Below are 22075 nucleotides of genomic sequence, written 5' to 3' on the forward strand. Positions count from 1 at the left end.
TTCTGCGCACATACCTGTTCCATCTGCTTTTGGGGTCACGTTCTGGGCATGAATAGGAGAAGAGGCCACAGCCTTCTCTGTCTCCCCTCCCTCCTGCAGTAACCCATACAGCATGAACAGTGTGTGCGCAGAGGCCACTGCTCACATGCTGCCAATCAAATATGGACTTCAACACGTGATCCAGAGCGGGGAGGATGCTTGGGACCCCCATCCTGACCCCAGCGGGGAAACTTTCTACCCGGAGATGGGTGGAAGTCATGGTGTTCAACCTCTAACAGATCGTTGCTGTCCCCCAGTGCCTAGGCTTCCTTGGCAGGAGGCACAAGACCACCCCCAACCAGCGGGCTTAACAAGGACCCAAAGGGCAATGCCAGCAGAGGAAGTTCTGGAAACCAGCAATGATTTTTAAACTATATCAAAAGAAACTCCTAAGGAATGTGGGTCACTTCCTCAAGGTCACTTCGGACCAGTCTTCCTTCAAAGCTCCTCCAAATCCTCGAGACGGCCCTTCTCTCCACAGCAGTCCAGTCACCTGGTGTTGACAGCGCGGCCCACTTTTATATGTAGTTACAGCCCTGTCTGCCTAACGTGCACCTACAGAGAACGGCAAGCACTTTCTGTGAACACCGTCAAACACGGTCGTCCTCACGGCACCTGGCATCTGCCCCTTGGGCTCAGACTGGGTTGTAGAATTCCCCCACTTTCAATCACAGATCACATCCTGGCTAGGAAATGAGTAAAAGGGAAAGTCCGTCACTATCCATTTAAAACACAGACAGTGAGTATAAACAGAGCATAAGCCCAGAGGACGGAAAGAAGTGGGATCAGGGCTCTGAGTCCACGACGGTTCACCTGAAAGGACTTATTCCACCACACCCGAGAACCCGACAGCAGTGGGTAAAACACGTCTGCCCTTTGGGAAATCTTATCTTAAAATTTCGGATGATTTCAGTTAAAAAGAAATTACATGCACAAAGGTAAAACACATACTCAATTTTTGTTTTCTCCTTGAAAATATCTCATGACTCAACTTAAATTTACCTCCTCTTTGAATATGTTTACAATATATGGATTGATGATTACACATAATATTTAATCATGTAATTATAATACAATTATAGGTACAATTAATTATAAATATAATTAATGTTATTACGGTTGGCCCTCCATATTCATAGGTTCCTCATCTGTAGATTCAGCCAACTGGGGATGGAAAGGTCTACAATGGCTGTGTCTGTACTGCACTTGTACAGACGTTTTTCTGGTCATTATTCCCTAAACAATACAATATAACAACTATTTACAGAGCATCTACATTGTATTAGGTTTTATAAGCAATCTAGAGGTGATTTAAAGTATATGGGAAGACACGCATGGGTTATATGCAAATACTATGCCGTTATCTCTAAGGGACTTGAACATCCTCAGGGTTTGGTACCAGCAGATGTCCTGGAACCAATCCCCCAAGGATACCAAGGGACAATTGTATATTAATATTATAATTGACTATAAGTATTATTATATACATAATATATATTATAATAGATATAAAGTGGGTTATATATTATTATACTGTATATATGTTATTATGCTATGTAATTATATCACATTTTTATGATTATATCATTATAATCCAAACACCATATTATATGTGATATATTGTAATATACACTATATACTAATTTATAATATATTATATGTAAATACGTTATATGTGATACAGTGTAATATATAACTACTATAATATATGCTGCATATCTATTATAATGTGGCTTATATAATATATGCTACATGTATATATATACATGCTGGTGTATATTGCATGTTATAGTTTTATATAATTATACACTACTATAATATCATCTATTATGTATACATCACTTCGCACGAGCCCATGGGTGGCTGATCATCCACATGAAGCCGCTGCTCTCGGTCCTTCCACTGAGAGCCCAGCTTTTCTTTGTGAGGGTTGTTGGTTGCTGCTCCTGCTTTTCATGTCCTCTCTCCACAGCCCCAGGTGCATGGCCCCACCCTTCCCCGTCCCACCCACTTGAGGTCCCTGGGTCTGATTCGCCTGGAAGGCTCACAGGGGCTCTTGACTCGTCCCACAGCGAGTTTTACTTAGTGTTGAAAACCTGGTTGAATTTGCTAAAATTTTCACCAGCTGACCTCTTTTCCACATTGTCCCCACATCCCCAGTTTTCCTACTTCAGTACATATAGACGTCTTTCAGCCAGTTGATCCAGAAAGACGACCAAGGTGGCTGCCAGCTTCATGAATTAAGTCCTAATAACCATGAAAGGTTAACATTCAAAAATTAATATAGTTTCAATAATCAAGGTCTAAACTGTACCAAATTGTGTTTGCCTACTGGCTAAGGTGGGTATTAATGTCTCAGTAAAACTAATTAGATGCGAAATAGAAGGTGGAAATGATGAACATGGAAACTGACTCAGAGGAAAGCTCACAAGCCGCGTGTGCCCCGAGCGGGTAGTCCTGCATCTGCCACTTCTCACTGTCCAGCCTGGACTGCAGCATCGCAGAAGCTGTTGTGTGACTCTTCCTACAGGTGGTCAACGCCGGGGCAGTCCCGCCCCTCCCCGACTTCAATATTTTGCCCCCTGCAAAAGGGTTTTGCCTGTAATACAACATCCGGGGAAGCCTTTTCTCTGCTGGGGGGACAGATGCTTACCTAAAGCATCTAAGCTTATAAGTCGAATTTCTTATCTTTCTGTAGACGGGTCCATAAAAACTTACCCTTGATGGTGAACTTATTTGAGCAATAGGGCCAAGCATGAGAAAAAATGTTTCTCTCAACCCTTTGGCTGAGGAGTGCAGCAGGCTGGGGAGAGGGGCTCAGGCTAATTCTGGGCAAGCAGGCAGAGTCTCCGAGGAAGACACCTCTAAAAATAACCACCAGTTTCCCTCTTCCTTTAAACCTCGCTAACAGGCTGCGAAGATTCTATCCAAGGGACTGACATATTTGCAAAAGTTGTATTTCTCAGCCTCGTGAGAGGCCCTCACTAAGCAAACAGCTTGTGGGCTGCCTTCGAAATGCAGACTCAGCCCAGCACCCTAAAACGCATGCACCCCATGAGTCCACCATGTCCCTGCGAGGCAGTGCAGCTCCCTGTCTGCGCTCTCCCGTCCCACCCAGAGACCCTCGGACGGACGGCCTGGTACAGAGGTCTGCAGGCCACCAGGGCCACTGGGAACCTGCCCCCTTGGGATGTAGTTGTTGTGTTTTTCTCCCTGAATCCTGGTCGTTTGGCTTCTCTTCCTGACTCCTGGAGGCTGCACTTTCCTCGGCAGTTAATCTGGATGCTCCACGGAGTAATTCTTGAAAGCTAGCACCCCTGGAATTCCCACCACTCCTGCTCTGCTCCCAGGGGACACTGTTTTGATGACTTCATGAAACTGTCCTTAGGTGGAAGACAGAGAAAGCACAGCTCCTTGACACCCACTGCATCCTATGTTCCTCTGGGCTTTGCAGCCTTTAATCCTTGATAGAAAAGTGGCCCGGGGCCTTGTGGGAGGGGTCACCGCAGCTTCCTAAGATGACCAACACCTCCATGGATGACCGATGTGCTGCCTCTGAACAGGGACGCTTACCTGGAGCTGGTACTGCCCACGGGGCTGTAATTCTGTCCCAGTGTGCGCCCACGGAGGGACTGTGGTCACAGAAAGTCAGCACAGGTGACAGACTAGCGATGAGCTGAGTGGATGGGTCTCCTTTAAAGAAAGAGGGCAGAGAAGTGCACGACAGAGTCCAGGGCACCATGAGTCTTGGGAACGCAAGTATTCCACATTCACTGACACCTGTTTCCTGTGTCCCCGTGGGGTTAAGGCACCGTGCAGGACTTTGGGAAAGAAACATGAAATAGAGACACTGTTTTAAATGAGCCTGCCAGGCAGCGGTGGTGGGACAGGGATGAGAAGCAGACTAAGTGCACAAACAGCAACTGTACGAGGTAATTGAAAGGTGCCCGCCACCGGAACAGAGCATGCTAGAGAAACGAAAAAACGCTGGCATTCTTTCTCAAAATATAGGCACCTGTGGACATCCTACATTCAAGATCTTGGTGCCCAATTAAGCGCATTAATTATTTTATAAAATGATTAATTTGTATAGTGTTAATACCTATAAGATCTTATCTTGGACAGGTCACTTAAAATCTCTGGTTTCTCTTGCCTCTACTGAAGAAGGAAGTCAAAAGTGATGAGCTCTAAATTCCTTGATAACATTATGATTCTAAGATTCTAAGGTATTCTGAGCAATAATAATAGAAATCAAAGTAATTACCCCTGATCTAATTATGGTGTAATTAGGAAGCAGGTGATGCGAGCGATAATGGGCCGCTGACTCCCGCTCCTGTGTGAGCCTCCCCTCCTCTCTGAAATGGATTTTGAGTTTGGATTAGTACAGTGATTGCCAGACATTGTTATTCTGAACCCCACTGTCTGCTAAGTGGCTTTCAATTAATTGCGTGAAATGCTGACTCATGGGTTGCCAAAGTCCTCACTCAGAAGGAAAATGTCCATTCAAGTCAGATGGACTAAAATCCATAATAAAATGGGTGCCCTGAGGCTTTCCTTTTAGGATTGAAGTTAAGAGCCCATTTTGCTTCTCAATGATTTAGGGGTTTTGTCTTGTTTTGTGGAGGTGTATTTGCATATTCACTTGGCATCTGAATACTTTTGTTCTTTGATTTAATCATGATAATTTTGGAATATCAAGGTGTAATTGAATTCTATCTGAAAAACTAACTCTGGAGAAGAAAGAATTCTCTCCCCCCTCCCTTGCCCCCCAACAGTCAAATAACTGGAGGCTTTGGGGAAGATAGAATTTTCGATAACAAAAAAGTACAATTATTATGCTTTAATAATAAAAAATAGATTAGAATGCAAGTTTGCCAGAAATATTAGGATAGAATAGAAGACTGCTAGACATTATCATCTGTTGAGACAGACAGCCCCAAACCACCTCGTGACCTCCACCAGGTTCCTGTCACTTTTGTCAGTGAGGCCATCTTGACAGAAGAGCCTGGGAGGTGCTGCTTGATTTGCTCATTAAAAGCACTACTTTATTCATAATGGTCAAAACTTGGAAGCAACCAAGATGACCTTCAGTAGGTGGATGGATAAATCAATTGCGGTCCACCCAGACAATGGGATATTATTCAACATTAGAAAGAAATGAGCCATCAAGTCATGAAAAGACAGGGAGGAACTTTAAATGCGTATGAAGTGAAAGAAGCAAATCTGAAAAGGCTCCATCCTGCATGATTCCAACTACAGGACATTCTGGAAGAGGCAAAACTATGGAGACAGTAAAAGATCAGTAGTTGCCAGGGGTTGGGGAGGGAGGGACGAATAGGTGGAGTATAGAAGATTTTTAGGGCAGTGAAACTACTCTATATACCATAATGGTGGATCCATGTCACTATACATTTGTCCAAACCCATAGAATGTATAAAACCAATAGTGAGCTATAATGTCAACTACAGACTCTGGGTGATAATGTCATGTCAATATAGATTCATTTAACAAATGTCCCACTCTGATGGGGGATGTTGATAGTGGGGGAGGCTGTGTGTATATGGGGGCAGAGGGGGAAATGGGAAATCTCTGTACTTTCCCCTCAGTTTTGCTGTGAACCTAAAACTGCTCTAAAAACTAAAGCCTTACTTTAAAAAACAAAAACAAAGCCAGGAGCGTAATGTGTGAAGGGGACAAAAGCCTTGCAGCGTGAGGTCACAGCTCTCTCATATCTCCTATTGGTGAGAGGCCTTTCTAGTCCTGGCAGCTGCTAAGGAGAAAAGAGAAGTAATGTGTTCCTCCCAGGTTTCAGGACATGCTGCTTACTAGCTGTTTGCTGGACTGAATATTTCCCGGTGTGGATTTTGAGGCATCAGTGATGGGCAACATTATAAGGTAGAGTAAATCTTCCCAGGAGTTCATCCATCAAACCGCCTACAGGCCAAAGATGGCCCCAGAGCAGGTCGTGCTCCTGTACAGCAATCATGATGGGCCAGACACGTTGCTATTCCTTGCTTCGTGGAAAGTCCTCTGCAAGCTGTGGAAAGGAACCCAACAAAGGAGAAAAACAATCTCGCTTGAAAATATGTATATTATATCTTCTTAAGTAAAGACCATCCCATTTCAGCGAGGGCTTTTGCATGATTGTGTGATTATTAACTATGAGATTTTAGCTGGAATTTAGATACAGAAAACTATAAATGAATGACTTCATGAATAAATAACCAACCAGTTTGGGTCCGTGTCTTTGCTTGTCTCTGTGGGCTCACTATTAGAAAAACCATCTTTTCCTTCCTTCCCCGGCCCGTTCTTCACCCACAGGGCCTTGAGGAAGGGAAGTCAGGGTAATTCGGTGTCCAGGCAAGATCGGCAGGTAGACGGTGCAGTTGGGTGCTCACACTCAGCCCCCAGCCATCTTGCCTTCAGCTGCATTGGGTGCTGGTCCCTTGGTGTCTTTGATGCTAATGGCCACCTCTTCCCAGTTCCTCTCTCCTCGAAGCCACTCCACCTCTAATAATGGCTCCACGGTCTCTGATTTTGGCTTTGATCTTGGTCCTGGCTTCCATCAGTCTCCCTTGCCATTTGGTGGTTCTGTGGAGGAACCTCTGGGTTACACCCCATGATTTAATGGTCCCTGGGACATCTGCTCTGGCTGTGACACTCTAGTTACCCCTCCTGGTGAAGGTCCTGGTGTTAAGAATGTGACGTTCAGACTACCAAGATATCTGAGAGACCACATACAACCCCACGTGAAAAACCAAGTGAATTTGTTAATGAAAAAGTCTGTACTGTGTTAGAATGTAATTACAATTTCACCTTAAAAATGCAAGAAGGGGGGATTTTGTGATGCAAAACTCATGAAAACACATTTTATTTTGTGACAGAAGGAGACTACCTGGCAATTTTAATTGTAGTTGTTCAGCTGGGGTGCGCTGTGGGTGTCTCGCAGAGGGCAGCTCAAGCACTGAGCCAGACTGAGAGGCCTCTGGCTGAAATTAAACAGAAGGGAAGTCAAACACAGTAGTCAAGACAGGGTTTTTAAAAAATTATTGCTAGCAATAAATTTGCTTTTTAAAATTTTTGCAGAAAAATTGAAAGGAAGTTCAAAAGTCTTCCAGCAAATTTCATTTTAGAAATAGCTCTGGGAAAAAACAAAGACTATCTGAGATTGTCTTACTCTTTGGTGACATTGTCAGTCTAGTTCTTTGTTAAACCCTGTCCTTGAGCTTTCCTCATTCACCGATTATTCTAATATTTTGTTTATAAAGCACTTTTGGGTTTAGAAAGTGACTCCTGTATTTTTTTTCAATTTGATGCTCATTATTTGCCTTTTAAAAGTGCAGCATCCGAGGGTCACAGGTGAGAGTTCCCCAAACAGGTGGCAGATGCAGAAGCAGAGGGGGATGCTGAGCCTCTCAGCCCAGTGCTCTTACCTTGGGCTTTTAGAGGACTCTCCTGAGTCTTTCTGGAACTAAAAGATTCTTGCATTTCTTTTATTCTTACTCTCTGTGTTTTTGGAACATCAGGATATTTTGGTTATACAGAAAACAGAACTTAGTACTTTCTTGTGGATCCGTAGACAAATAAATGGAACCACCAAGTCTCCCCGCTCTTCCCCCTATATGTGAATATATGTACATATGTGTGTGTATATATACATATATACACAGGCATATATATATACACAATCGTGTGTTGCTTCACGATGGGGAACCATTCTGAGAAATGTGTCCTTAGGTGATTTCGTTGTTGTGTGAACATCACAGAGTGCACTTACACAAACCTAGATGGTATAGCCTCCTACACAGGTAGGCTCTGTGCTGCTAATCTTATGGGAACACCGTCATCTACGCAGTGTCTTCTTGACTGAAATGTCGTTACGTGGTGCACGACTGTGTATATATATATATGACGTACATGTGATATCTGTAAGCATATATATTAGATATATGTATTTATATGTGTATGTATATTCATAGATATATACACACATATATATAACTGCATATATACAGATATACACACATATGTTATACACACACGCATCTGTCAGGATTTTTCAACCTCAGCACTTCTGACATCATTTGGGGCCAGATGGTTCTTGACTGTGGCGACTGCCCTGTGTGTTCCAGGATGTTTAGCAGTGTCCCTGGCCTTCACCCACTAGATACCCATGGCACCCCCTCTCCCGGTTCTGACAACCACAGATGTCCCTAGACAATGCCAGATATGTCCTGAGGGGCAAAATCTCCTCTACTTGATCAAGAACTACTGATGTATATACACATTTTTTTTCCCAAGAAATATACATAAAACGTAAAAATGCCTTTTATCCCAAAAATAAATGAAAATTTTATTTGACTTTCGTCACTGAATTAGCTATTGGAAGATAGCAGATTTAAAAAATTACTTTTGTCACCCCATTCCTTACAGACCACGTCACACCACGTAGTCACACCACCTGGCATTTGGACCAGATCTTCACAATTCTGAAATCACTGTTTGATCCTTATTTCAATAAAAGGCACAGCTCAAAATGTAAAAAGGGAATATTGTTCTACATTTCATCTTCAGATTTCCTTCCAACTGTTTTTGGAACTTAACCAAGGGAATATGACTGCCTTGTGACTCCATTTATTAGTGTGTGCGCCACTTCACTTGTGTCTTGAGGTATAATAGAAAACATTGCTTCACTCAAGAGACTTGTGACTAATTTTAAAAATATTATCACGAAGCCACGTGGCTCGTGGTCCCTGCAGTAAGCAGGTCTCGGGGTGCAGTGTTGTATGAGCCCCAGTGTGGTGAGTGTGAGCTGTCAGCTGGGCCTGCAATTGGGCAGCCCACTCACCAGGGGAGATTATCAAGGGCAGGTGCCCATCCTCCTCCCCAGGGCCCTGTGGACACCATGGGCCCTTCTCCACTTCTCCTATAGCTCAGTCGCTGCCTGGGCAGATTCTCCCCATGACGTTAGGCTCAGTCAACTAAATAGTCTCATGAATAATTTCTCTCCCCTAGTGTCTTCTAAGATGGTAGAGAAACCATCAAGTTCCAGCCTTGTCATGAAGAATCTCACAGTCGGTGGGCTGTGGGCTTCCACGCCACCAAATTCCCCCAAAGTCAAAGTTTGTCCCAATCTTATAACTAAGTACCATTCAAGGGGCTGTGATTTTCAAGGCTGCTGAACAGGATTAATATTCTAGAGGTTTTTCTTAAAAGTGAACAAAAACAATCAAACAAACATTGTAGGTTGTTTACCAATAATGCCACTGAGCTCCAAATCTCTGAAAGGTGGCATTTGCCAAGAGTGAGTAGAAACAAAACCACTTAAGTTTACTCTGAAAATAGGCTGGGTGTGGACAACAAAATAGAGTTCAAGCAGATAAACAGTCTGTGACCCAAGGTGAGGAGGAAGGTTGCTCTTCCTGCCAGATGGTATTATTGCTATCAACACCCTGAAGGTAGGCATCCTCAGAGGGCTGAGGAGGGCAAGGAGACTCGAGACTCAGTGCTTAGAGCAAAGTGAGCCCAAGGTTAAGGCCAAGAGGTGCAGATGGGGACTTTGAGAGCATTGTAATAGATCAGACTTTTAATCATAGAGACTGCTCAACTCACCACCACCTCACATGCCTTCAGAGGCCAGCCTGACAGTATAAGTCAGTATGAGAAAAATCAATGTCTCTCTTAATCTATCTTTCATTTTCCCAGTTTGGGTAGACATATGTTCAGCAAAATAGTTCCATAATAACAAACATGAACATGGCAGCTTGACGGCCAATGGTAACTCACGTGTGACTTCAGTGTGGGGTGCCGGTGGTGGGACCTGGAGAAGCTGGCTCTCCCACGGGGCAGCATCACTCAGCTCCAGAGTCTAGTATCCATGGGAAAAGGTAGGTTCACGGTCTAGATCTTCCCATTTTTTCAAGAGAGCCCAGAATGGGGTGTCTCCACATTTAGTTGTTAACTCAAAATTCTTTACAAGTCTCTGGGGAGAACATGCCTGTAGGTGAATCTGATCTATAGTCCTTCACAGTGAGAGCTCTGGGTCCTCCTCAGGTCACGAAGGAGATGGTGAGTGGAGGCTGCACATCGTTCCAGCTGCCCACTGGACGGTTACCCATCAGAGACTTGAGCGCTCTGATCCCAAGTCTGGGACTCTTCACACTCTCTCCCCAGAGGGTGAACCACAATTCATCTGAACTGTCGTTCAGTCTAACTAATCACCCCTAAAAAGTGGCAAGCCTTTATTCATTGAGGGTCCTTTCCTTTCACTTGCCATAAAGCCATGTAAATTCTGTGATTTCTTTAAAACATGCACTGAGATCTGCTTCTCAAGGAAGCCTATCTGAAATACTGCACTTGCTTAGAATTTTGAAAATGTGTATCGTAGAAGTTTAACTACCGTGTCTGTCTTTATTTCATTTCTACTTTCTAGCTTTATACACATACACACACACAAACTCTGCTCTCTCACTAGAGACTACATTCTGCTGAATTAAAAGAAGGTTTTGAGTGTGTGTGTGTGTGTGTGTTTTTGTTCAGTGTTCACCATGCCTACATGAGAGTTCAGGGTACAAAAACCCACATGTCAACACTGAGTTGATGCAATACGTGCTGTATGAACATACGGACGATGGTGCAAGGATCAAGTCATGCTCTATTGAAAGAGCAAACTTGGGCTTTTTTTTTCCAGAAAGATTAATATTGTGAAAGTCCTATATGCCATGAAAATACAAATTTCACCCTAACTGTAATACTGATGGGAAATACATTGCTTTCTTTTGTCTAAGATCCAAATGTTTCAATGTTTGAAGCTGAACGAAGTCATGATTCCTACCACTGGCTGATGAAATGCACTAGTCAGCCAGGTAGACTAAAACTTGGGCATCTGAGTAAAGCTCCTGTGTTCCTTCACCCTGTGCATGACAGATCCTTTCATAAGTTTGAGAAAATATGAGGTGAGTTTGTGTACTGAAATCTAATCGCGATCGTTCAGCCGAGGCCTTCTGGCAACTCTAAATATAGAAGTATTTTACAGATAAGGATTTGGAACACTCAGAATGATTCTGTGCTCCTGGGGCAATTAAGGCTTTGGGATGTGATGTGTGTTGAATTTTCCTCTTGGACAACAGGTCTTTGTTGAAGAGTGGACTCCAACCTTCCTCTCTGAGCTGCAGAGTTCTGCTGGGACAGATGCACCATGACTATTTACGATGCATCAGCCCTGGGCTAGCGACCAGAAGATATAGATCATGGTCCAACAAGTTATGCGCCTTCAGAAAATCACTAAATCTCTATCTGCCTTCCCTGACTAAGGAGCATCATTCTGCCTGACCTATATATCGCACATAATTGTTGTGGAAAGAATACTTCAATAATATTAAAAATAGCAAACAAGTTGATCTTAATTGAATGCTATTTTGGTCTCATACCCTTCGAGGTGTTAAAACATTAGAGAAAGAATACTTCTATGAATGAAGAAACAAAGTTTCAAAGGAAGAAAGAGCCACCTAAGAAAGCCAGTGACTGAGATTAGCAATTTGTTTGGGAATAATAATTATAATAAATTAAAATATTATTCATTCAACAAATATCTGTATGCTCACTTTGGGCCAAGCACTGGACAACACAAAACCATGAGACATATTGATTTAGACATAAAAGATAGATCAAAGTACACTTGTTAATTGATTATTGGTATACATCCTATTTCATCACATTAAGGAAGCTATTGATTTTTATATGGAACATTATTTTATATGCCACACCAATTGCTATGTGGTCAGGGTAGACCTTGCTTTGTCGAAATTTCTACAAAAATTTCAGCGAATTTTTTCTAAATGACACAAATCCTGTTGCTTTGACTGCTGTCTCCCACAGTTTTGATAGTGGATTCAAGAAGTGTTTGCTCTATAGCAGTTTCAGTGTATCTGGAACACTGGAGATCAAATGACTGAGCCAGCCACGTGTTGTGCTGTGGTGGTCTCTCCCCCATCTCCCCTCCTGAGGCCAACTCAGACACTGATTCTAATTCTGCTCCTCAACCTGACCTAGTGACTCATTAAACATTTTCCCCGTCACTTCTCTAGTTCACTTTCCACCTAGAAGAAGGGTTTTGCCAAATAGTCAACGTTTGCTAAATCCACGTATCCTTATAAATTCAGCTCTGGACGCTGAGAAGCGGCTACAAAGTGAGATGAAAGAAGGCGGCAGGAGAGGATCCAGGGGCTTCAGAAAGCAGCTCCTGCAAATAGCCCGCCGGACGTGACCACAACTGGGAAAATTCAATGGTTTCAACCATTCTGGTATTGCCCCAGAAGGGCTCCCCATGCCTGCTGTGCACGGAAATCGAAGGACTCACCTGATTTCGCAGTGTGACATGTGCAGTAAGAAGTGCTCTTTGCCCCGTAACTTCTGAGCCTGCATGTCCAAGGCAGGATGGGTGGAAGCTGCAGGGGAAACCCCACTGCATTCGCAGCTCAGAACTGGTTCCTGTTGCTGCTGCAGACCCTTGCTGCTCTTACTGCAATGTTGCAAAGGCACCACTGCCGAAACCTGACACCACCGGCTTCAGGAAAGTCGGCCTATGGGAACTGTTTGTCAACATTGTTCCCTGAAAACAAAAATAGATTCTGTAGCGCATCCAAAGTTTGTGAACATGACCGCAGGCATGATTTCCATACCCCCAAAGCATGACCCAGTAGTTGAATGTGAGGCCAGGCAGACATACCCCCACCCGTCCCACAAACATAGAGAGAGAAAGAGAAAGAGAGAGAGAAAAGGCTGGACGGGAAAAAAGAAAGGAAAAAAGAGAAAAGAAAATAAATTGCACTATACGAATAGAAAACATTAAAGTAGCTGTTTGGCATAAGGAAGGACCAGAAGTACAACGTTGGTTGCATTTTCTAATGCTAATGTGTATAAATAGTTATAATTTCTTAATGCTTTTATGCACATTATTTGGGTCTGTACAAATTTCTTCGTAAATGTGGGTCAAGATAGCTCCCCCAATTTTTTTTTATTTCCTGCCAATCTATGCAAGAGTAATCCATAACAATACGATGGGCTTATCATTCAACAGCCAGAGTTTCTAGAAACTCAGCTCACGACAGGCAGAAATATATAGGAGAAATTTGAAGAATATTTACCCCACTCACATTAAGAATGTTTTCTCACTGGACAGAAAAGTGGATTATCTGAAAGAAGTTCTGTACCGTCCCAGCATAAGAATATTGCAAGTTACGTGCTTTGTAGAGGAGTTAATATGGTATAGGCTCATGATAAACACTAATGAAGTGAACAATCGAATTGTTACATTTTGTTTAAAATTTTTAAAAATGGAAGAGTGTGTATCTGAGCTGTTCAATATAGTAGCCCCTGGCTCCATGTAGCTATTTAAATTTTTTTAATTAAATAAAAGAGAGCATTCAGTTCCTCAATCATACCAGCCACATTTCAAGGGCTCCTCGTCTACATGTGGCTCATGGGTGCCAAACTGTTGGCATAAAAGGACATTTCCAACATTGTGAAGGTTCCCTTGGACAGCGACAGTCCATATCCTGGTTCCCCATGGCCCACAAGACCACCACAACTTCTCTCTGCCATTGTTCTTCTCACAGAGAGTCTTATTTCTTTATAAGTTGTCTCCCTTTAAAACCTGCTATTTTCGGACAAGAAAAAAATGCAGCCTTCCTAGACATCCAGATCCAATCGGAGCTTCCCTATCCTCTGAATAGACCAGAATATCTGGGTTGGCTTCTGTTCCAGAAGGTCCTGACTCTCCCCACCAACCACTCCTCACCCAGAATTCTTGTTTTTAATTGGTTTATTGATCTGTTCTTGTCTTGGGCTCATTTGTTTGCTTGCTTTTCATATCTAGTGTTTTCTGTGAGCCTGAGGGTGAATTCTAGATCACACAAGTTGCACTGTCGATTCTAGAATCTGTGAGATTGAGCTGAACCTGTTGTGACTCTGCCTTCTATCATGATTTAAAGAATTCCCTTAGATAAGCATTGTGGTCGTCAAGATTTTTGCTATATTTCAAGTGACTGTCACTCTTCTAAAGTGACGGATTCCTTCTTGCCTTTCCGTCTGTCCCACTAGATAATGTATTTTAAGTACCACCTTCTACTGCCTGCACCACACTTATTTTTAACTCTCAAAGCAGTGTCACATACATTATTCAAAGCCTTTTCTTGAAGATCTGGGACAGACTCTATTCTGGTTGTTGCCTTTGAAAGCCGTGGGTTGCCAGGCACTGAGCAAATCTCTTCCGGTTTGCTAGTGTTTGTATCTATCACTTCCATTCACGGAATAAGCGTGAGGAATACGATCGCAGAGAATGATTCGTGTGACTAGATGGAGGAATTGATGCTGATCATTCATTCGTAATGTCCCACTTATTCTTCTAATATATTCTTCTAATTGGTTCAATTTATATCTCATCTCGCGCTGCTGGGCTTGAGGTTGAAACTCCAACTTTCTTGATGTTCGGACTAATACAGTGATGAGTCTGTGAGAGTGTGTGTGCCAGTGTGTGTGATTATGTGTGTACTTCAGCTTCCATTCACGATTTCGTCTGCAGGATAAAATGAAGTTAGCCAGTCTCGAGGTCTTCCTCCATTTTCTCACCGCTAAAAAAGACGATGTAACAACATATTCCTGTTGACTTTCATCCCTGAAATATCTATTACATTATCAAAACAACAGCATGTCAACGGGGACATCTGACAAGACGAGTGTGCTGTTGACTTAGACGGTGGCAGTCAAGCATCATTTCCTCCGTTCTCTGTGTGATCTTGATAGAAAGTGTGTGCCACACCTATCGGCATGCGCCATGCAGTCAAGGCCATTTCAATGAAGTTCACCAAATTCCCGGCACACAGCGCAAGGCTCTCACCCAGAGCAGTAGTTACGTGTTTGCTTGCGAAGTATACAAAGCAAGAATGCTCCTTCTTCAGTTGTTATTTATGTCCCTGCTTCTATCAAGATGATAGTTGTGCAGCAGCTCTAACAATTCTTCCAGTCATTTTCATAAATTTAGTTTGGGAATGCACGGTTTTCAATACAGGAAGGAGTATTTTTTTTGATGATAGTTGTAGAAAATAAATTAGGTGAAAAGAATACAAATATTACTATAGACAGAGCTTATACAGATTCACCCAATAAATGTAACACTACACACACATACACACACACTCATGCAGACACACACGCTCACACATACACATGTGATCTTATTTGGGCAAGGTTCTGTTCTCATTGGAGATGGTGTCTTGAGCCACAGGTCTTGAGTGAGTCCTGCTTTCTCATGGTCTGTCCTGAGCTATTGTATGTGAACCCATTCCCAGGCCCGCGCTGGTAACAGCCGTTGTCAGAAAGGTCCCTCAGATTCTCCGCGTATTGGCTCCTGATGTGCAGTCAACACCAGGCTTTGAGTAATGGCTCTTTCTCCTACTAGTTTATCTTCATGGATAAGTCACTTAATCTTGATGGCGATCGGGTTCCCATCTGTAAAATATATATTAGTGTATTTAGTACTTTAGTATATAGGGTGTCATGGAAACTAAATGCAATAATGGCAGTTCCCCAGCACACAGAAGTAAAAATGTGAATAGATGTTACTTTTACTGTTACGATTATTATTATTCACGAGTCTCCTAATCTTGGAGGAAAGGAGAATTCTTTGACAGTGCCATAGCTTGCTAGCTGCGCTCTGCTTTCTTGGTCTCACTCCAGCCTGTGCCACTTGTTCTGTTTCATTAATTTCAGTGAGGGGCTGAGAGCAGACTTCTGCATCCAGATTTCCAAGTTCTTACGGCAGGTCATGACCTGGCGACACTGTCCAGTAGACTCATCTGGGATGGTGGGAACGGTCTAGCTCAGTGTGGTTGTCCCTAGCTTCATGTGGCGCCTGAGCACTTGGAAACAGCCACTGCAAATGAGAACTGAAGTTTTACTCTTATGTAATATTAACAAATTTTAATAAACTTTAATATCGACAAGTGCCCAGTGGTCCCATACTGGACAGCATAGAAAGCTCTTCCACAATGACTTTGATCGATTTACGTCTCTGAGTTTCCTTATCTCTAACATGGGAAATAGCAAGAATATGCACTTCCAAAAGGTCAGTTGAGCTAAATGAGTAAATGCTCAAGCAGTATTTGTTTTTATAATGCTCAAGCTACTTTCAAGAGCGTCCTCTCTCTTTAGCAAATAGCTGCCATTCAGAAACCCCGCATCTGCTGCTCCACGTGAAGTGTGCTAGTCAAGAGAAGCAATGTTAGATGCCGAGCTCTCCTATGTATTAACTGAGCCATATTGGGAAATGACATAATTCTCCATTTGTCTGTCTGCAAGGGATACAGTAATTCTTACTTACTACGTTGTTTTGGGAATTAAACAAGGTGGCGGTGATGTGCCTATGTGTGTGTGTGTGCATGTACAGCATTCAGCAAAGGATTAGCTGTTAGTTTTCACCCCACAAAACGGCCCCTTAGTTGACCCACATCATGAGGCCAGCTGAATAAACTAATTCCCCACCAACAAGTGCTTCAACAATTTGGGACTAAAAACCATTATTGGCCACTTTGGTCTGAATCACTCTGTATTGTTCTCTCTGCATAGTGACGGTGCCTGCATGTTTAACATCTGGGAAACCCTATATTTTCAGCAAGACCGTCTGTTTTGTTATTTTTTTTCCGGAGTTGTCCCTCAATTTCAGGCGCACAACCTATGAATAACCCCCTGAGGATGGCACAAAATAGCTCTTAATTATCTCTTTCTACCACATGTGACCTGCAACCCCACCTGGATGCATGTGCAGTCCCCTTGTCTTCTTTTCCCGTATGCCAACCATGCAGTTCCCTGCACATGCTCTTAGAAGGTAGAGTGCACGGTTCCTCTACAGGCTGAGGAGGAAGGGAAAGTGCCAAGAGAGTGATAAGATGTTTGTAGAGAGGAGAGTGAGTCCAGAACAAGATAATAACGTACCCAAAATATAGGCCGGAGGACAAAGATGGCTTTCCGTCCCAGACACGGAGCTAAATGGCGTTCAGGAAATATTCACTAGGTCTCTGAGGAGACATTTTGGGTGAAAATCAGCAAGCAGGCTGGCTGTGGTGGAGTCCCCATTGGTCATGTGCACCCCTACTTCACTGAGCAGACCATTCGAGGAGGCGATGGGACATCCTCAAATGTCCAGCTCTAATGCTTCCTAAAGAGAGAAGCTACGTTCATTAATAAGTAGTTCATGATGACATGAACAAATGCTCTGGGACCAGGTAAAGGCAAGCAGTTTATCAATTCAAAAACTTTCAGAAGAAATGTTATGATTCTGATGCAAATGATAACTGCCTTATCACCCCTGATCACTACACTGCATTACGTACCCTAATTGCATCAGTTCGGGTTGTGGTGACATGATGACACATATTTGAGGTAAGTGTGCTGTGTCCAGGTGGTTGCCCTTCGTTTCACCTCTGGGATCCTTGCTTCATAACCAGATGACTATTTCAACTGCAATGTTGATTACAAGATGGACCACATTAATATCTTTCTTCAACAGTGCATTCTCTGCCACAATTAATAAGTACCTTTTCCATAGATGCCATTGAAAGAATTCAGATTGAAATTTAGCACAAGAACAAATCAAACTTACTAAACCTGGTTTGGTTCCAAAACACGTGCTCCCTCATGTGCTATAAACAGCAGAGAGGAGTGCCTGTTGCTCCGTGGGAGGGGCAGGAAACAACTTTCACAAGATGTAATAGTAGGCAATTGAAAATAAGATCATGTGAGATCTTCTGTGGCCACTTCTGGGAAGAAAAGTAAGCATTTCCCATCCAGGAAAAAAGCAGAAGTCTTTAGTGAACACTTTAAAGCTCCATAGAATAAGCCAGGAATGAGGTGTGTGACTTTGGCTTCAGTAAAGTAATAAGTGCCGTTTACTGGTGATTAAATGCTATAGCGATGCTGAGACACTTGAAAATAACATGAGCCATTGATTGCAAACACACTCAGACCTGTAATTGTGATTCCTGCTACATGACAAAACAAAAGAAATTATAACACACTGGAGGAAAAGCCACACAACTCCCCCTTGGTGAGGCCTTTAAGTCTTACGCCACATTTCTTTTGGGTAGGGGAGGTGAATTAGTAGTGCCATGATCTGCCGGTCAGCACTGACCTTCTCTCTTCCCATTCAATTCACCTACTGGGGCCAGATGCTTCAGTTTACCTCAATCTGTAGGCTTCAGCATAAGCCAACCTTGGGAGTATTTTCATTCTCCATTCTCCTCCAAGACCCTGGGGGTCTGTCCAGACATTTCCACCTTCTAATGTTGGAACTCATAAGGACTTCCATATAGTGGTTGTCTTAGTCCATTCAGGCTGCTGTAACAAAATATTATAGACTGAGTGGCTTATAATCTACAGACATTTATTTCCCTGGAGGCTGGAAGTCTAAGATCAAGACACTGGCAGATTTGGCGTCTGGTGAGAGTTCTCTTCCTGGTTCGCAGTGCCTTCTCACTGTGTCCTCACGTGGTGGAGGGACGAGGGAACTCTCTGGGGTCTCTTTTGTAAGGGCACTAATCCATTCATGGGGCTCCACTCTCACGACCTAACCCCCTCTTAAAAGCCCCACTTCCAAGTACTATTGTATTGGGGGTTAAGATTGCAATATATCAATTTTGGGAGGACACAAACATTCAGTCCATAGTAGTGGGCATGATCAGCTATTTATAAAATGCCAACCCACCCTAAGATATGGACAGATTTGAATTTGCATGGGAAGGTTCTTTATTCTGTCCAAACCCAAATCTCATTTTGAACAACACGCTAACACTTGCCTTGAGCAGTCTTTGGGGAGGTGACCTAAGACCATATGTTGAAGCGCCCGGCTACTGTGCCTGGCACTGTGGCTGCCAGAAGTATCAGGTTTGCCTCTCGTGCTGAGACAGGGAGAAGGGACAGCTCGTTCATCCGTCAAATTTCTTGAATGTCTAAAGATTTAAGGATAAATAAAACCAGGTCTCTCTCTTCCTTTGAGGTGTCCACTTTCTAGAAGAAAAGTTAAACGTTTCTCGAAAGAGTTAAAATAGCCAAGACCGTCAAAATCAGAAGGTGAACCCTGGCTGTGCTGTTCCCCCAAACCCATGCCCTTTCTTCTCACAATGCTGCATTTGTGGGACTTCTGCCCAGGACCCTAACTCACAGCTCTCATGTCTGGGGACTCAGTGTCTTCCAAAGAGCCTAAGGGAAGTGCCCTTCAATTTCAATCCTCTTAAACCAGCTTGAGAAGCAGAGTTGAAATCTGGACCCTGAACTTTTGTTCTTATGAAACAAGGCTCAAAAAGACACAATCTCAGTAACTCCTATTTCATACAGCCAGCTTTCAAAGAACAAATTTGTGAAGTGTACAAAAAGTAGCTGTCCTTCTCCTAAAATGTGGAATGCAGAGAGGAGGGACCAAAGACTCTGTAGCTGAGTTCTCCATGTGCGTTGTACATCACTCAGAAGAAGGGAGGATGAGGGGGACCTTGAGACAACATCACCCCTAGCTACTCCCTGTTGGGAAGTGAGACCATCGTGAGAGCAGAGCCCCTCACAGCCACACAGCTTCTCCATCTATCACTGTCTACTTGGATAAATCAGACCAGGGAGGGAATTAAAACATAGAAAAGGCTATCAGGGAGGATATTTGTAGGAGTTTAGCAACCAATTTAAGGAGAACTTCATAGTTTTCCATCATGAGCTTTTAGGCAATCTTTCTACACGATAAAGTCTATCCTAATAAAATTATGAAGAAAGACCCTTTTTACTCTGGAATCCTCATGTCCATTCTTTCTCTGTCCTCCACTCCCCAGCTACTCAAGACTTTTCATTCAATGGTCTTTCACTGAACATCTTCAGAGAACCAGACTCTGGGAAGGGAGCCCAGCTCCTGCCCTCACCCGACTCTTGCCTTCACATCCCACTTGGTTCTCCTGTCCTGGATCACACTATTCCTGAGGCCGGTCCCCTGTGAGACTCTATTTATCCATGTATTTTTAAAATTTCTTTGTCTGTGTACATGTGTTCTTTTAGTCATTTTGTGTCTGATTCCAAAAGAATTTGAGAACTAAATTTATTTATTAGTGTCCCATCGCATCAAGTTCCCTTACCTGCTTTCCAATAGCAATCTTGACAGTAATAATCAGGAGGGCAGAAATGACTGCTTCTTCTTGGTCATCTACTCTGTGTGAATCATTATACCTATTTGATTTTTCACCTTTACTACAGCTTAGGAAGAAAAGTAGGACCATTTCGACTTTACATATGAGGAAAAAGTAACAACATGAAATCTGTCCTCTTAACACATTTTTAAATGCACCATACGGACAGAATGTTGACTATGGGTTCTGTGTTATACAGCAGACCTCCAGAACTTACTCAGATTGCATAACTGAGACTTTCTACTCGTTGAACGACAACTCCCCATTTTCTCCACCCCCCAACCCCTAGCAACCACCATTCTTCTCTCTGCTATTATGTGGTAGACTATTTTATACTCCACGTATAAGTGGGATTGCGTAATATGTGTGATGGTTTCATGCGCGTATGCATATGTCCAAACTCATCAAATTGTACGCACTAAATATATGCAGTTCTTTGTATATCAATTATATTTCAATAAAGCTGTTTAAAAAAAGAACATGGCACTAATTTTCTACTCAAAACAGTTTAGGGAAACACTAAATTGGCCTCATGTTCCAAATTCAATCTTTAGAATAAACATTTGCTATTGACTTCAGAAAAACATGGATAAATTTAATGATTTTTAAGAACATTTTGTTCTGTTTTTGTTTGTAAGAGCGCTTTAAAAGCAAATGGTCGAAAATAATTGAAAAAAACACTATAGATAATATTGGTCACATAGGAGCTAATCTTGGAACTACGAGTAAATTCAAGTGGATATTTAGAGTGAATAAATCAAATAATAAAACTGGAAAAAAATGCTAAATTTTATTTCTAAGACCATGCACTTTCTTCTTTGCTTGTGAATCTAATAAGAGTAAAGGCAGAAACTCTCCTTAATTCATCTTTATATCCCCAGGGATGACATACTGTCTTTGTCTAAAACATTTTTGAGTATAAGGCATATCAAACTAAGGCAATCTGGTGGTAGATATATATTGTGGCATAAGAATGTTCCTTAAATCTCAAATCATAGAGAATAAGTGGTCGCCCCTTCCAGCTTAGCTATAGTTGATTATTATTTCATTTAAATTGCTTTTTTCTCATCATGAAAATAACCCCATCCTTTCTGATCACCAAGACTTTACTTGAGATGTTGTGGTAACTCACAAGTGATTCCTGAGGTCTGATAGAACCAACGTCACAAACTTCCATGGCAGCAGGAGCCACGCAGAAGATGTGGCTTACCTAGGTGGATACCATGCAGGATGACGGATGAGAGCTGGTTTGGGCTCAGTGATAAGGATAGTCGTGAAAGACAGAGCACCAGCCCAAAGCAAAAGGCTTGAACCCTTCAACTCCAACCAAGTGGTTCCATGTGAGCATGGAGGCCAGAGATTAAGAAGCAGGCCATCCATAGTTTTATGTGAAATCTCATGATTTTTTAAAAGTTAGTATCTAGCCTAGATGTAAAACTCTGTCTGGGCCAATTATGTGAGAAAAACACAGTTTGAGCCAACAGTGTGAGGCCAAAAACTACTGAGCCTGGCCTGGGGGCCACCAGTATGTGACTTGGACATGGCGACTCCAGAGGGTCTCCTCACTAATACCTTATGTTTATAAAACATTATTCCCTAGGATTACTCCCTCGGCAGCAGGCCAGCACCCCAGCAGCCAGAGATGGTCATCTGCCTTTAGGATTGTAAACTTCTCTTGGCTGCTGGAAAGGAGCACACAGCCCAGATCTGAGCTGATGGCTTCCGCAGGGACAGATCCACTTCTCAGAGCAGCTTTGGTCATAGCGTGCATCCCCGTGCATGTTTCCTTCAGAATGTATTGGCATGAAACTAGGCCAAGACTA

At 42.8% G+C, this 22075-nt stretch overlaps 1 long non-coding RNA gene across 1 annotated transcript; it reads right to left on the reverse strand.

Annotated features, from left to right (window-relative positions):
* Positions 1 to 1768: 1768 nt before the first annotated feature.
* LOC139042483 (uncharacterized) lies at positions 1769 to 12617 on the reverse strand. The gene is made up of 4 exons (XR_011499225.1): positions 12398 to 12617; positions 9826 to 9907; positions 6935 to 7028; positions 1769 to 6630 (listed from the first exon to the last, which is right to left on the reverse strand). It is a non-coding gene; the product is annotated as an uncharacterized lncRNA (long non-coding RNA).
* Between the last annotated feature and the right edge of the window lie 9458 nt (positions 12618 to 22075).

The sequence above is a fragment of the Equus asinus genome, chromosome 29 (assembly GCF_041296235.1).
Source record: "Equus asinus isolate D_3611 breed Donkey chromosome 29, EquAss-T2T_v2, whole genome shotgun sequence".
In the NCBI taxonomy this organism is placed as follows: domain Eukaryota; kingdom Metazoa; phylum Chordata; class Mammalia; order Perissodactyla; family Equidae; genus Equus; species Equus asinus.